We start from the raw sequence: 18,462 nt of genomic DNA, 5'->3' as shown, positions 1-18,462 counted from the left end.
TGTTGCTGCGGCTGTCAGGCTTGAAAACCCACCCCTGATTGTGTGAGAAGACTCCAGGGTCATGCTGAGCTCGAAGCTGTACAAATTCGCTGAAACCCTCAATAGTATAGAAAGTAGTTTAATAGCTGTACCTTTACTTGTCAGTATGACAAAATTTTTCCTTTCTCTAATTTCGTATCCGATTTCATACATCCAAACCTTTGAATTGAATCAGAATTTTACCCACTTTTTTCACTTTTATCTCTTCCTTTCCAAACCTTTCGGGTTTTTATTCTCGAAACCTGGGTTTTATTTAGAATTCCATTCATTCTTTATGATTATATTTGATTATAGGATGTATATACAATTTCGAGTTTTCCCTTCATTTGTAACTTTGGAAGTCTATTCAAGAGAAACCTTGGCAAACAAGTTTTTCATCGAAGAAGGCCGTGTAAATTTTCATTCCTTCATAGAAATTGTTGTGCTTAACCTTCATTTAATCCATGGATGATATGTTATTCTCAAGCAGAACGTCTCTACAATAATGGCCGGCCGACAACTGTTTTGTGGTATAGGTATGCCGATCGCTTTGTGTTTCAAACAAAGCGCTGTCACATCGGCCAAGATCGTTGGAGTGCCATCCTACCTTACCACAATGGTTAGCACTATAACTTACAAACGCCCTTTGGTATCATCCATAATTAACGCAAATGACCCTTTAAGTTCTAGGTTTGGCCGAGACCGCGGGCGAGTTAATCAATCATGATGGTTGGGGATTTAATTTCCTCAATTAGTGATCCGTCAATGCGGAACCTCATATGCCTCACCTTTTGAGGTCCACAGTTGATTTATCGAATAGAAGGATCTATCCAGATAACCCCTTCAAGTTTTGAATAATGCACGCATTGGCGACAAACACTCTGTTGTTTTGGCTTGTGGCGATGAGGATTCAGAACACACCAAGATGTCAACGCTTCGGATCACCGCCACCATGACACACACACTCAAGCTCGAACATTATCTCTGGTCGGCGACGAATGAGTCAAGGAAAGCATCCCTGTGATCACACCGCACTATGTTCATGCACCGAGTCAGGTATTGGTGGCCGGGCACAAGACTGGGTAATCACTCGCTTCTAATACCACAGAGTAGTATCAGTCGGAAAGCACTACCCGATCCAACTGGTCACCTTGTCGAGAGTTGTTTGTCCATCGTGGTACTTATACACGCTTTTGGATCATTTTGCTAGGCCATTTATCACACGTATTATTCGGTATGTATCGATTGAGCACACACGGACTTACACATTGTTGGTGGATTTTCACCCTCGGGATTATTACTGCAGCCTATAGGATGGCAGGAGAAACGCTGATATACCATTATTCTTTGACACCACCCACAGGCGGCCAAGATCACCACTTCTCCACCACACCTCCCGAGCCACATCGCCACCTCACGGAGTCACTGTGAGATCCTTTGCTTAGATTCTGCCTCTTGCTAAGACATCAAGAGACTACCGATGACACCGAGACAGCCGGCAAGGGAGGCCATGCCAAGTCCTTTCTTTCGTGCGTGGAAGTCTTCTCTCATCCTCCGCACCACCCTCAGCGACCACCACATCCTTAGCACCAGCTCGCAGACCAAGTTGATCGAGCACCACCGCTTAGGAGCACGTGACACTTTTCGACTCAGTTTAGTTTTTATTTTATTTTATTTATGTGTGTGTACTTTGTAGTTATTTTTGTTGCTTGTTATTTTGAACTCTTTTGTTAGCTTGGGGCTTCTTTCCCAGCTAAAGCTTTGTATTATCATGTTTGACTATTATGCGTGTTTTTCCTCCCTTGATTCTCTCTTTGCTAGGTCTGATCGCCTTTATTTATTTATCAGGCTTCTCACGGATCGTTGTCTCTCCTCCTTTCCCTTTGCTAGCGCTTTGTTGCCCAAAGTCGTACGCTTGCCATCGAACACTCTTCATCAACCAAATGGGGAAGTCTCTTTTCCCTTCCTTTCATGCTTTATTTAATTATTATGAATTCTACACCATGTCATGGCGATTAGTGTACATTGAGGGCAACGTGACAATTCTAGGTGTGGGATGGGATGGGCTATTTGCATGCTTACTTCACCCGTGATAGCTAGTGATTTATTGTTAAGAACCTCCCGCCTTGAATGAATGATAGTAATGAGTTGTAGTGTTATTTGTGCTTTTAAAGAAGTCATGTTTTCCTCTAGGGCTTTTCTCGAATTTTTGACACGTAATCCCTACCTTGTTTGCCCTAGCTAACCCAACGCTTTGATTTAAAAGTGTTAGAGTGGTAAATTCATCACCAATGGTCTTTTAAGAGCTTTTTGGTTCTTTTTGTTCATTTTGCTTTATCCCTAAGTGAAGTTTTACATGAAAGTGCTCGTGGAGACATGTATATACTTGTTATCTTATTATATATAAAAATTGAAAAATGAAAAATGAGTCTATGTCAAGATTCCTCCGCTAATTTAGCATGAATACGTCTATGTGAGATCAGAATCAAGTAGGTTGGATGGCTCTTGTGCCTAATCGACATGTGCATCCTTCACGAAAGATTATAAGATATTTTTGTGCAGGTCTACGTTAGGGCGGACTTGATGAAAATGATGATGCTTATTCTCTTTGGACTCTATCATGCATTCACTTAGAAGCTAGAGTATGGATCTGTAGACCAAAGGACTTTTTGACTTGCCATTGAGGGTGTCTTTAACATTTTTCACACCGGTAATCATTGAATGTGGCATGAATAGGAAGATCGAGGGAAGAAGTATATACACACACTCACGAGGAAAAGCACTCTAGAGGACTCATGACTATCTTTACTAAGTTGGTTATTGTGCAACTCATTTTTCTTGATTTCATTTCATCCGGTGCTTGTGGGGTTCTTCACTATTTGAGCTTGAGGTCGTACATTTAGCTCGCTTTATCTTCTTGCCCCTATTCTTTCATGTGTGTTTTCTTGAGGAGAAGCAAACGCTTAGGTGTGGGGATGTTTGATAAACGCCTAAACGTATGTATTTTATATGTATTAATCTTGTATCATTTGTGAATATGTTAACGAATTGATGCCCGCTTTATGTCTAAAATTGGTTATTTCGGTGTTGGAGGTCTTAAATGTGTCGAACGATGCTCAAAAATATAAATCGGATGATTTCGACACCAAAAACGGCATTTTTGGGCTCCCAAAGACTCGTAGCGGCATTGTAGCGGGTCATTGTTCTGCTCTGCGGGCATTTGGTCAGGAGTTTCACGGGCTCCATGCGCCCGCATGGGTGCCGTGAGGTTTGCTGGAAATTCTCAATACTCGTTATCAGTAGCGAAAAATTTTGTAGCAAAAACATTGTAGTCGAAACCTGTGAGCATCGGCATGTTTTCCGGGCATTTGGTCATGAGCTTCACGGGCTCCATGCGCCCGCATGGATGCCCGCATGGACCCGACTGGGATATAAATGAAACCCGATTTTTTTCTAGGGCAAGGAGAGGAGTTTTTGGGAGAGTTCTTGGAGCCGATTTTCACCGATCTTTAGGAGGCAAGATCACACGCTTTTGGGGAAGGGAAATCAAAGGGAGAAGCTCGGTTTTGGCTAGATCTTCATCGATCTCTTCTTTGGGAGTTTGTAGATCGATTTCAGGGAAGCCGCCCCTCATCAGGGCGTCCGTGGGAAGCATTTCCACCTAGCTTGGCTTGTCTTCCTACTTCTATTGTTTGAGGGAGTTTTCTTATGCCATTTGTAGTTGTTTTCATGTACTTGTTGCTTCTATTTGTTTGCATGGGATGTAGTAGACCCCTAAGGTCACCGGATGCCGTGAACCTTAGGGTAATTTTGTATTTGGATAATTTAATTTTGTCTATTGCAATTGTTGTGTATTTGTGATTCATTCTTGGTGCATTTGATGTGTTGCTTACATGAGAACTCAGAAACCAACTGCTAGGTTGTACTTGGTAGCGTGACCATCGCCCTTGTACTAGACACACCAAGTTTGAAGGGATTCATGTACTGAATCACGCCGTGACCATCGGGTATTCGCATGCTCCCTCCACCATTAGGGCTAGACCAAGTTGTGTTCCGCCCCTAATTAGGGATTTCCCACTTGTTAATGCAATCGTATGAGGATTTGATCAAGAAATTCTCGTGTCAATACTTATACCGGATTAGGGGTTAATTGCCGTGACCATCGGGTTGATCTAATTTTAGGAAATCTCTAGGTCCAAACCTTCAATTGCATGACATTCTTAGCATCCTTTTGCATTTTTAGTAGCCCCTAGAGAATCCGCGATCCGTGACCATTTCTTTTCCCGATTTTATACCCTCTACCTTATTATAGACTCCATTTGTAGTTCTTTTTATTTCAAGTAATAGATTAGAGAAACCCTTCGAATCATTCGCTAGACAATACGCCGAAGAGGAAGTAAGAGTAGATTCTGGGCCTGTGGAATATGACCCTCTCGTGCTCGCACGAGGGGTATTACTTGACGACTCCATGCACTTCGCGGATCGCTGCACCAAAACATGATTACAAATAGAAGTCTAGAATATAACAAAAGAAGAATGTATTTAAAAATCAATCTCTTGTGATTGTGTGAGAAAGATCATAAATTGGCATGTTGAGTCGAAAAGCTAACCAAATTTCAGCCTCAAGGCTATGTTATGGGAAACCTTCTTCAATAGTATGATAGAAAGTAGGTTTATTAGCTGTAATTTTAGGAACTCACCTTAGCATTGGCTCCTTCATTTGAGAGAATATTTGTAGTCTGAATTCAAAAAAACTAGGGTGTTAAGATGCATTGTATCGACTAAATCAAAAATAATCACATGAACGACATCTTTCCATTTCTTTCGCTTTTGTTACTTTTTGATGCGATGTGCACCTAATTTAGTTTTAATGACAGCACAAAATTCCACATTCGCATCTATACCTTTGCCGCTTGAATCTATATCTCTAGAGTTCTCAGTTGCAAGGTTCTCAAAAGAATAGCCCCAATAGCATTTGCCTTTTGTAAGATTTTTTTGAAATTATGAGTGATGTAAATATATTAACATACTTCCAAACCATATGATAGACACTAAAAACTTTATAAATATAATCTATATATATATATATATAGGTGTTCTTTCAGCACATAAATATTTGAGAGAAAAACATGGATATCATGCTATGCAAAGCAAAAAGATGTAGTTTTATCTATAATTACACTAAAAAAATGCGTAGCACAAAATGCACACTGAATAGCAGAATTCCATTTTCTGCATATGTATTCATGAAGACCTCTCTAAAGCTTATAATGGAATGGGCAAACTTATAAAGCCAAAATATGCACTTTAAGATGCGGCTACACAATGTCTAACATATCAACGGGAAAAGAGGTTAAGAAACCAAAATACAGATAAAATCAAACAAACAATTAGGAAACTTCAGCGGTACAATTCACTTTATGGACTCTCAAGAAGTTTATGCACATCAAGATACACAACACCATTTCTTTTTATGAACACCAATTTTCAATGGCTCATTTTTAATATAAGTTGTAGTCATTGAAGTTGGTAATGGACCGTGATTGAAGAGCATGGTTGGTGTGCATGCGTTAGTAGTAAGATGGGAGTCATAGAGATCGCTCATCGTTAAGTATGGCAATGTATGGATGGGCAAGATCATAGCATGGTTACCATGATGGACCATGTTAAGGCTCTCTGTACTGGGGTCTTTGTTTGAAAAATCTGATTTGTGTTTTGATTGGGTTTAAAATATAGTATCTAGTTTAAGGTAATGGGCAATGTTAGCATAGATAGTGAAACCACTTAACCAATGGTTATTAGTCTTTAAGTTTGCTTTTTGGTTTGACTAACTTTTGATATATATACTGAATGGGAGAGTCAGAACTCATTGGGTCAGTCAAAAAACTTCAAAGGTTTTTTTCATTCTTTGGTCATTAACTTTGACTAGAGTTCCTCTCTCTCTTTAACTTCTCTTTCCTTCTTAGGGTTGAGTGTTTTTTAGGTGACACAGAGCCTTGATCCTCAACAATGTGGTACCATAGATAGGAGTCCATGGCAGCTGAAACTCCAGTGAGCCTCACACAGATCTATGTACAAGTCTTCAAAGGTGAAGATTACGGTAGGTGAAACTTGAGAATGAAGACCATATTTTGGTCCCAAGAGCTATGGGAGCTTGTTGAGAAGGGAATGGTTTATGGTGAAGATGAAGTGAAGCAGAGGAAGAGTAGAAAAAGGGATGAAAAGGCTTTGTGCCTCATTTAATAAGCAGTTGATGGACTAATACTTGATCGAATAGCGGAAGCTAAGATAGCGCACAAGGCGTGGGAGATTGTCAAGAAGCAGTATCAAGGGTCTTCCAAGATGATGATGGTGAGGAAGCAGGTGTTGAGACAAAGTTTTGAAACCTTGCAAATGGAGGACAGTGAGAGTGTTCAGAGTTATCTCTCAAGAGCTGTTACAATTGTAAATCAGGTAAAAGGCCTTGGACACAAGCTCACTGAATCTGAAGAGGTGTCCAAGGTGCTACAAAGTCTAGCACCAAAGTTTGACTATATGGCGATTGCTCTTGAAGAATCGAAGGACATCGCAAAGTTCACTCTCAACGAGCTCTGCAGGTCGTTGCATGCACATAAGGTCCGAGTCAATAGGTCCTCAGGGAAAGTTAGTGACAAAGCCTTGCATGTTAAAGGTGAGAGTTCAGGTCCTCATGTGAGGGACAAGGGTAACTCTAACTCATCTTCTGGTTGGACCCCTTCTATAGGTCGTGGAAGAGGCTTCATTCGAGGGAGAAGAAAAGGGCGATGTGGAAGAAGCCAAAGCAAAGTGACTACAAAGCTAATATTCAGGTGTTTTTTTTGTCAGAAAAAATATGGGCATATGAAGGCAAAATGTCGAGAAGAAGACAAGTCTATAGAAAAGGAAGCTTCACTGGTTGCTAAAGAACAAGATAGCAATAATGTTTTTCATGGTCAGTAGTGATGCAGTTGAAATTGAGAATTTAGTCTGGTTGGTGGATAGCAGGTGCTCTAATCACATGATAGGCAAAAGAAAGCTATTCACTAAACTTGATGAGTCTCGTAAAAGTTTTCGACTGTCTGGGAAATGACAAGGAGATGGAGGTGTGTGGAGTTAGAACCGTCACCATTAGCACCAGGGATGGTGAGCTCAAGCAATTACATGGAGTGCAACTTGATGGGGCTTGCTCACAACTTACTTAGCGTTGGGCAGCTTCTCACAAGGGGTTACTCGATGATTTTCAAAGAAAACAGGTGCATTATTCGTGATGATCTCACAAAGGAGAAAATTGTTGAAATACAAAGGTCAAGCAATAACATGTTCCCACTAGACCTCACTAGAATTGAGAGACTTAACTTGGTTGTGAAGAATCTGGATGCGCCCGAGATGTGGCATAGGCGTGTCAGGCATTTAAATTACAAAAGTTTGGAGTCTCTCGCTCATAAAAGGATAGTGTATAGTTTGCCTGAATTGAAGCATGAATCCTAGTGTGAAGATTGTGTGGTATGCAAGCAGGCGAGGAGCTCTTTTCCAACAGGAAAGTCCAGAAGAACCACAACTCGTTTGCAGTTAGTTCATATGGATTCTGTGTGGTCCAATGAGTACTGCACTCTTTGGGAGGTAATAAATATTTCCTTTTACTCATTGATGATTTTAATAGGAAATGCTGGATATATTTCTTGAAGAGCAAAGAAGAAACCTTTGATTATTTTCAGAAGTTTCACACTTTGGTTGCAAGAGAGATTAAGATGAAATTGAAGACATTAAGGAGTGATCATGGTGGAGAATTCACATCTCAAGTCTTCAAGAACTACTATGAAGATCTTAGAATTCAGAGAGAGTTCTCGGCCCCCTACACACCTCAATAGAACGGTGTGGTGGAGCGCAAGAACAAGGCAATTGTAGAGATAGCAAACTGCTTGCTCAAAGGTGGTGGTCTCCCAACTGAATTTTGGGTAGAAGTAGTAGCAACCTCAATATATCTAATTAACCGATTGCCAACTCAAGTATTAGGGGAGAAGATACCCTATGAAGTATGGCATGAAGTAAAACTAAATGTGAGTCAATTTAGAGTCTTCGGTTGTGTTGCATTCGCACTAGAACCTTCATAGAAGCTCAAGAAATTAGATGAAAAATCCGAGAGGTGTTTGTTTGCGGGCTATTGCTCAAAATCCAAGGCTTATAGACTGTTTAATCTTGTTATATCTAAGATAATTATCGAAGAGGTGTGATTTTTTTCATGAGAATTCATGATGGCAATGGGAAGGAGTCAAGGAAGGGCCAATGATAGTTGTTGAAGATTTAGAAGACAATGAAGAAGAAAACAAATACAGTGTAGGTGATGAAGCTATGCAGGGAGAAGCAACAAGGGATGATAGCTTATCAATAGCCAAGGAACCTAGGTGTAGCTCAAGTTCTCGGGTGACATCTGTTGATGAAACATCACCTAGAAGAACTAAACTTCTAATTGACATACATAATTCTTGTTCATTTGTCTTGCATGGTGTTGATCCATAGGTGTATCAAGATGCAGTAAAACACAAAGAATGGCAGGAGGCCTTAGATGCTGAATTGGTATCAATTCGAAGCAATGATAGTTGGTTTCTAACAGAGCTACTAACTAGGAAAAAGGCAGTGGGTCTCAAGTGGGTGTATAAGACCAAGTTTGAAGCTGATGGAGAAATTCAAAAGCACAAAGCGAGGCTGGTAGCCAAAGGATATGTGCAGCAATATGGATTGAACTATGAAGAAGTCTTCTTACCTGTAGCAATTCTTGAAACGATGAGAATTGTTCTTGCATTAGCCGCTCAAGCTTGCTATCCTGTGTATCATTTCGATGTAAGTTCAGCATTCCTTAATGGAGAGCTCTGAGGAGGTCTATGTGTTAGAACCTGAAGGGTATGAGGTCTCTGGCAAGGAGCATCTAGTGTACCGATTAAAGAAGACACTATACAGGCTTAAGCAAGCGCCGAGAGCATGGTACAGTAAGATTGACAATCATCTCAAGCAGCATGGGTACCTGAGGAATGAAATCGAACACACATTGTATAGGAAGGAAGATGGAGAAGGGAACTGCATACTCATCAGTATCTGAACATAGTAAATACTTCCTTGGTTAAATACTTCAATCAAGTGAAGGGATGTTCATATCACAGAGTAAGCACATTGAAGACTTGTTGATCCAATTGAACATGAAGAATTGCAAGCATGCTGAGACACCAATGGGAGTCAATGAGAAATTCATGAGTAACGAGTCTAATAAATTAACAGATCCAACAGTATACAGAAGTCTCATTGGAAAGCTTCTTTATGTTGTACACACACGACCTGATATTTGTTATGCTGTCAACTTTCTATCTAGATTCATGAGTAGGCCAAGTCTTGAACATCTTGGAACCGCCACGAGAGTAATGAAGTATCTAGCATGAACAACTATGCATGGGTTGTTCTATTCTAACGAGAAAGAAGGCTGCCTAGAAGGCTTCACGGACAATGACTGGGGTGGTTCTTTGGGAAATCGAAGGAGCACCTCAGGTATGTTTTTTAGGCTCGGGTCATGTGCAATCACTTGGTCTTCAAAGAAACAAGATGTTATGGTATTGTCAATGACCGAGGCAGAGTATATTGCTACTACTTCAGCCCCGTGTCAAATGGTGTGGTCGAGAAGAATTCTGAGTGACTGTGGGCAAAGGTTTGATAGTTTTTCAGTTCTCTGGTGTGATAATCAATCCACCATAGCTGTTGCCAAAAACCCTGCCCATCATGCAAGAACCAAACACATAGATGTTAGATTTCACTTCATTCGGAGCTTGTTGATAAATGGGTCAATTACTTTACAAAGAAGCTTGTTGATAGATGGGTCAATTACTTTACAACATTGTAGCTCAGGTGATCAGTTAGCAGATATTTTCACTAAGTCCCTGCCAATAGAGAAGCACAAGAGCATGCGAACTCGACTTGGAGTTAGAATGCTTCAATCAAGGGGAAGTGTTGAAGCTGGTAATGAACCGTGATTAAAACACATGGTTGGTGTGCAAGGTGTCAACAGTAAGATAAGGGTCATGACGATCGTCTGCAGTTAAGTATGGCAATGTATGGATGGGCACAATCATAGCATGGTTGTAGTGACCATGTTAAGGCTCTGTGTACTAGGGTCTTTGTTTGAAAAATCTGATTTATGTTTTGAATGGGTTTAAAATATAGTATCTAGTTTAAGGTAATGGGCCAATGTTAGCATAGATAGTGAAACTAGTTAACCAATGGTTATTAGTCTTTAAGTTTGCTTTTTGGTTTGACTAACTTTTGATATATATACTGAAATACTGAATTGGAGATCTGTAAGCTCATTGGCTGTCAAAAACATCAAAGGTTTTCCGTTCTCTGGTCATTAGCTTTGACTAGAGTTTCTCTCTTCTCTTTAACTTCTCTTCTTTTTCTTCTCAGTTTGAGTGTTTTTCAGGTGACCCCGAAGCCTCGATCCTCAAAAGTAGCCATTATTTGAAAATACAACAACAGAAAGTTTTCAAAATAACAGTTGATACAAGAAAGAGTTAAGGCTCTTCAGTTTTTCTTCTATAAAAAATTAAAAAGTTGTTAGTCCAAACTTGTACCACAGTATTTCTTTCAAAATAATCAGAAAAAAATAGCAAGAACAATTTATTTGCCTATTTTAATCATAGAACCTAAATTAAAAGTGACAATTTTAATGTTCAAGCTAATATTTGATGTATCTGAATTAATGCGTATTCATGAATAACTTCTGAAAATCAAATAATAATATAAATAATAATAATAATACCAATAATAGTATAATATTATAATAATTATTTATCACATTGCTAAAAAATCAAATCTTAAAACACAAATTTCATATTCAGTCAATCAAAAAGTAATTATATAAAAAAGAACATGAAACAAATTTCTTGTCAAGATGTCCAAACATATCGATGGACCTCAAAATGAGATAACTAAATTAAAAAATAATATATTTACAAAAAACCCCTTTGAGGATTTAGAAGCCCTTTTCATACCTAGCAAGTATGTCGGAGACCTCTTTTTTTCATTAAAGATTCATTACAGTCTGTAAGGACTTTGACTTTGAAGGTCATAAGAATATTGATTGATGAAATAAAACAAGGGAAAATTATTTTTAAGTTCCTGAAACTTTTTAAACTTCCTCCGAGGTCCTTCCGACAAAAATTAAAGTCCCCATCCGTCCTTCCTTTATAGTTTTTTTGTACTAGTTCGTCCCCTTCCGTCACCCCAAGCTGTGATATTTTTTTGTTTAATCCCAAAACTACCCTTGAAAAAAAGTTTGAGGGAATAATGGCGCCAAGTTAAATCACAGAGATGGCTATTGTCATCGCAAACTTGCTTTTGGAAGTTGCATTCTTCTTCTACATGTATCTTGATGAAGAAGCTGGTGTTCGGGTCCATATTGTTTCCATTCTTGAGCCTCTTCATGTAAAGAACCAATTCTATCTTCGTTCGTCGTCTCCGTCTCCCCGATCCCGAGAAGCTATCCAAAGTGCAATGTTACACCGTACCGCAAGGATCTCATCTTGAGCATACCGTATGTTAACGATATCGTCTACCTAGAGATTTTTGTTCATATTATTATCTTATTTTTTTATCAACCACCATGTTCAGAAGGTGGCAGTTTATGACTAAAGGTTTTTTTGTTTTGTTGCTGCAGTGGCTTAATGGACATGTTTTACACTGTTGTGAAATATAAGGGAGAGGGTTGTGTGTTAGATTTAACCATCTTGAGTGGGTGGGAATTATTATTGAAAGAAATATGTACATATTGGCACCTTCAAGCTTCATCGGTCAAAGTTAAGTATATAATTCCAAATGAGCAGAAGACAGTGGCTTCCATTAGTTCCGAAGATGACTTCCAAACAATGTGCAACATTCACCGGTTATTCAAAATAAACGTGGTTGATATATTGGTAGGATTGTGGATAGTAACACAGAAGACGACTCTGGGTCATCGAGACCATCATAAATATCATATATCTTTTATTCTTTCATTTTTTGTAAATCTCTGCTTACGCGATAGATGTTGTCCTTCTATTCGATTTTAATGATGTACACATGTGATACAGTGATTGTTATGCTGGTTTTTTTGTGCATTAAAACATTTTCGTATTTATTCACTTTAGATTGTAGTTAGTTTTCGGTTTTGTAGTTTAGATTTTTGCTTTATGTTAAGATTTTGGTAGTAAGAATTCAATTTTACAGTGTTTCTTTTTATTTATTGAACTAACAACTTACTTTTTCCATCATACTAGAGAAACATTGTCAATGCTACCGCCAGTTTTACATGGAGGACCTTTAACAATAAGTAATCCGACAAGAGATTCAGAAGTTGAGTTTACTATGATTGGTCATCATTTTGAAAATGCGAAAGACTTTAAGGATGCATTGTGTGACTTAGTCGTCAAACGCAATTTCAACTTTCGGTTCATAAAGAACGATAAAGATAGAGTGACTGTGACATGTGCTGATGAAGATTGTCAATGGCTTGTTCATGCCTCAAGAGACGGAAACCTTCCTACATTCAGGATTAAAACAACCCAACATGAACACACATGCGGTGGGGGCATCAACACACCATTTCACCCGAGAGCATCAAAGAAATGGGTTAGTAGGAAGGTAGTAATGAAATTACGTGATCGGCCTCTATACCAAGCAATGGATATACAACGAGATATATTACATGATTACGGTGTTCGTCTGCCGTATAAACAAGCCTGGAAGGGTAAAGAGTTAGCAAAGGGAATTCTTCATGGCAGTGATATAGCAAGCTATGATCTGTTGGTATGGTATGCAACCAAAGTTTCTGAAACTAACCCAGGTAGCGTCGTTATTATTGACACTGATGGAGAATGATTCAAGCGTGGATTTTTCTGTTTTTGTGCTTCTCTTGATGGTTTCAAGCGGGGTTGTAGGCCTATGCTTTTTCTAGATGGAACTCACTTGTTGGGCAAATATGGCGGTATCCTTCTTGGTGCAACAGCCAAAGATGGAAATGAAGGATTTTTTCATTTGGCGTTTGCTATCGTGGATAATGAAACTAATGATAACTGGACATGGTTTACATCAACTTTGAGTGATGCAATATACGGTGATGACGACTACACCAACATAATCACATTCATCTCGGATCGGTCGAAAGGACTTGTAAATGCTATTGCGAAGGTTTTTCCTTCATCCCCGCATGCTTATTGCTTGCGACATCTACATGCAAATTTTTTTAAATCAAATGGGCAACTAGGAAAGTCAATAAAAGATGAGTGCTGGAGTTTGATTATGAAGATTGCATATGCATGTACGTCTTTCGAATATGATGAAGCTGTACGCTCCCTATTGGCCACATCAGGACAAGCACACCATTGGATGTTCCAGAAATCGGACATGTCACATTGGTGTAATTACTTGTTTAGAGGCCAGTGGTGGGGTGAAATATACTCCAATGTCGCAGAATCTTTTAATGCATGGATAAGAGAAGCACGACACCTTCCTGTGTGTAAGATGGTAGATGCAATAAAGTGGTACCCATAATAGAATGCAAAGTTGTTACATGTTTTCCCGTATTCATGTTTTTTTTCAACCATTTGCTTTTAATATTGTTCTTTAATGTTCTAATTTCGCTTAATCTATTTACTATTAGAGGTTTGAGTTCTGTATTTTATATTTCCCTTTCGTTTATCATGTTACTGTTTAGTATTAGTAGTTGGTGTTTACAAATTATGCAATGTGTTCTACAGTTTGTACTTGCATTATTACCCCTAAATCCTGTTATATTTTACATTTACTATTGTAATGGTATGCTCGACGATGCAATTGATACAACCTATGTTCATGTTGTTAGGTTTAAGATGATGAACATGATGTACAACCGAAGTAATTGTTGCTTGAAATTGGAATCTTATCTTTGCCCAGTGATACACAAGAAGATTGAAGTGATAGTCGAAGAAAGTAGGTGCTTATTGATAGGTTGTTCAGATGGAGAACAGTTCGAGGTTGTTGACCACCAGAGTAATTCTGTCAATTTGTGTGCTCGAACATGCTCTTGTCGCCGCTGGCAGGTTTACGGAATACCTTGTAAGCATGCTTGCGCAGCGATTATGCAAACTGATACAAATGTCCATCACTTCATTGAACCATAATACACTGTCAAATCCTACAAGTTGACATACAAAGAATCGATATTGCCTGTACCAGATCATGACAAACCGTTGGATAACTCTCGCCAACTCCGTATTCGACCACCTATCTCAAAGAAAAGGCCTGGTCGTCTGAGGCGCAAGCGGATTGAGTCACAAGCATGGCATGTGCGTGAAATAAATTGTAGCCGTTGCCACTCAATCGGACATAATAGGGCAACATGTAATGAAGTAATCGCAGACTAAACACTAGGTGGTGTGCATGTTTTTGTTAAACAATGAAATAGGGTAACATGTTTTAAAAATCGTCCATCCAACCATATATGTTAATTTGTAATACTGGCCGTGGATGGCGAATTTTAAAGTGTAAATAGCGTTTTCGGTTAGCAGTTAATGAAAATGAACTGATATCTGTGTAAGTAAACAACAAACCACACATATAAAAGTAGTCATATATTAATGAGCGGCATTCAATTTATAAACAACAAACACAATAGTTGGATACGAGTAAGCTTTATTGGTCAGCAAGCATTGAAAGTGATGTATAAAGCGAGTAAGTCATTTGGAGCTAGCATATATGATCAGTAATAGACAAAAATGACTTTTGCTGTTAATTTGTATAGCATAAGTTAGTAAGACAGTACAATAATGACTGTTCTTACTAAAGTAAATATTCAAACACAGTAATGACTGTTCTTAGGGAAGTAAGACAGTACAGTAAGTGAGGACATTCATTTCATGTTAGGCATTTGACTTTTCAGCACAATCACTAGACGGCTGTGCGTCTGCATTAATCTCTGGGATGGGTGGCGTGGTTATTGGCTGCTGATTATTTTCTTGGTGGCTTTGTGGTGGCGCATCATCCATTTTTTCCCCATCCTTTGTACTTGTCTCTGACGCTTCCGTAGACAATGCTAACTGGGGTGTGTTTCATGTAATGCCATCTGACAAGATGCGTACAACGTACTCTAGTCGCAGATGGGCAACATCTGATTGGGGTACACTGAGTTCCTCGCCATGCAGAAGCTGTTCCATGAAGCGCATCAGGTACACTGGACAATCGACACTGTCCTCCCTCTGTTGTGGGCAGTCACGAACATGGGTAAGGGTATACGATGGCGCCTCATTGATATTGAATTTTATCTGCAAACGATCTTCAAACAAGGAACGCTGCAAAACACGAAAACAGAGTTACAAAAAAGTACCAGAAACTCAAAATGGGTATCAATATTACCATGGCATTTGCTGCATGATAATAAACTGGACTACGGACATATGAATAATGAAAATATGCCCTATCATCTTTGTCGAGTACAATAAGATGGTAATGTTTGTTCAAAGCAACCGGCATGAGAACAAGTTTCACTCTGCCATAATCTTCTAAAGCTGGGGACATCATTTTATCAAGACCATCAACTGAATGCTCCTGCTATGACAGAGCAAGCGCCATGGGTCTACAAATTGTGGAAGGTCTATCGAACTCGTGGGGGGATTTCTTCAAAGAATCGAGTAACATAAGGACGAACACATCGATAACAGAATCCGGCACCATAAGTTTACCATTGATTAAAGCATGAAGATGACATCGGGTCGTGTGGCCCCATACATTACTCCATACAGTAGTCCTAGTATCATATCAAGGAAACATATGAACAACATATAATAAATATAAACACTTAACAATAAAAATAAACAATTACAATGATATCTAAATTGCTATTTGTAATACTAGCATGCACAAATTGAAACTTGCAGAGAAAATTTGAAAAACGATCAATACACCATGATAGTGAAGGTTTAATTTTGAATTCAATAAGCATAGTGTCAAATTGAACCAGCACAGTGTGAAATTTTGTTGAGGTACTTACTCGTCTATTCTGCTGTTGAAAAACATACTCAATGCCATTTGTTGTAATTTTTTCAGACGGCGAAAACCCGCGGGTCATTTTTTTTTCTGGAATGAAATATTTTGGAGGTTCTTTTACGTTCTCATGGCATATATGTAACCAAGTGTCTTCTAAACTGGTGGGGATATCTTGTATTTCCTCTCGGGGATGGTTCCTTCTCCCCTCTTTTTACAAATAATTTTTTTCATCGCTTTTTCAGTTGGGTTAAGGACTCTATGGCATTATCAATGTCATCGCTTGTTTGCTCATTAAACACACTCATTTGTGATGGAGTTGCCACTGTCCTTTTCTTTCCTTTTCGAGTCTCGACATTTTTTTGTTGAGGGAGCAAGTGTTGGGCAAGAGGATTTCATTGCCCTTGTAGCTCGCGTGATCGGGCTTCTCATCTTGGGGACGCCTCGGATACGCTCCCGCCAATGGGGGTTTCGGTACTCGTGGCTTGGACGCCACTTTCTTGAACTTTTTAGCCGGGGGTTCAGACGGATCATCATGGGGTGGTTGCTCCTCATTCCTATTGATGACATCTTCCTTCCTTTGAGGAACGCTTACCTTTGCACGAAGTGCTATCAACTCTTCCATCAAAGTTTCATAGTTCTCGTCTTTTGTGGCCTTCCTCACTGGACTTGAGGATAGCAATTGCTGGCCAGACTCCAACTGTGTGCTATCTGACTGCCTACTATGCTGACCTTTCGTCTGGGAGGGCTCCCCCTTCATTTTCCCATCTAATTTCCTTCGCCTTGTCCTCATATACTTAGGTGCTTTCATAGCATCGGATGTCTCTAAAACCATCAATGAGTTATTCCGTTGAACCTTTCCATATCCGAGCAGTTCAATTTCAGATTCTCTGTCGGTCATGAGTGGAACAAACTAGCAAAAGATAACAAACATCAACGAAAACATGTACATTAGAAATTAATACATAAAAAATCTTTGCATAAAATAAACATCTTATATAACATATTGAACATTTATATAAATAAGTAAACAAGTTTGCCAAATTGTGAACAGATTGGTGGGAAACGACATTACAATTCTAAATATTAATTTCATACCGATACTTATGAGTACTATATTGTAATATTAAAACCGAAATTAGAATATTCACGAGTACATGCTAAACTATGCATACCTTCTTTCCCTATAGTGAATCAATCAAGGCACTAACAGCAGCTTGTTTCTTGTAACTACCAACACCATAATAGAGAATGCGTGGTGTCCTTCCAAAGTGAATCTTCTTCCCGTTACCTGTGACTTCATAAAACCAAATGATTAATGCCATAGTACAACCCCTTACGTATCCTATCCTTGATTGCTTCCCGGCACATCTCTCTTTCACACGAGCGGCTGCAAGAGGTATATCAGCCATCATCCATTTATGTGTAGCTTGTACCCATGCGTACTGTCCTATTGTTGATAGATTGTCCAAATAGTGGGGTAACCATGCCGATGACGAACATGAAGTTGTGGGGAAAAGGACAAATCCTAGAATGTACACTAATAAAAGCTTCACAAAGCTTTCTTCTTTCTTTCTTTCTCTTTTTACCACCATGTTCATTAATGACCTCACCAGGCAGTCCCTGTTTCAGTCTACTCCTTTACTGAAGTATTCCTCTTCAAATACAGAACGTTACTTTTTTCTTTTGAAGTCAATGGCAGTGCCATCACATTGTAATCCTAATATTAATGAAACATCTTCGGTCTTGAATTGCAGAAAACTATCCCCCAAATGGAATGTATTGCTCCTTTCATCAAACATCTGCATTAATTCATCCAAAACATTGCGCTCTTGGACTATGGGCTCAATGTCCATGAGGTGGCTGAATGGTGTCCTTCGAAGTATATCCCAATGCCTTCGTGTCATCATCTTCTTCAACTGGTTGATGGTATCAACAACTGGTGCTAAATAGCAACGTCCGTTCACAAGATTTCCTGAATTGTCACCCATAATCTTCCTAATCACACAAACATAACAAACTGGTCAGGCGACATATACTTATTGAATAACAAAGTCATAACCCACTATATCTTTCCCCAAACAATATAAATTGCCCATAATATCAACAACAACTCACGAGTGCAAGCAATTGTCATCTCAGTAATTGAGCGTAACAAATGTAAATGTAAACAATAACCACTGATAGTAATCCTATTCATAATAAAAATGCATGAATCCTAAATGTTAATGATCCATTCACATCTTCTTTGGTTCTAAATGTTAATCATCTATTCATAATACAACTAAAGAGATACAATCTTATCGGTAATGAGATTGTTAGCATTGAACATCAAATACATTTGTAAATACGGCCCTAAAAATAAATTCCACATGTTGATATCAACGTTATTGGAGAGATTCTGCGCACATAAGA

The sequence above is a fragment of the Dioscorea cayenensis genome, chromosome 8, assembly GCF_009730915.1.
Source record: "Dioscorea cayenensis subsp. rotundata cultivar TDr96_F1 chromosome 8, TDr96_F1_v2_PseudoChromosome.rev07_lg8_w22 25.fasta, whole genome shotgun sequence".
Classification (NCBI taxonomy): Eukaryota; Viridiplantae; Streptophyta; class Magnoliopsida; order Dioscoreales; family Dioscoreaceae; genus Dioscorea; species Dioscorea cayenensis.
Note: the sequence above shows the minus strand (reverse complement) of the source record.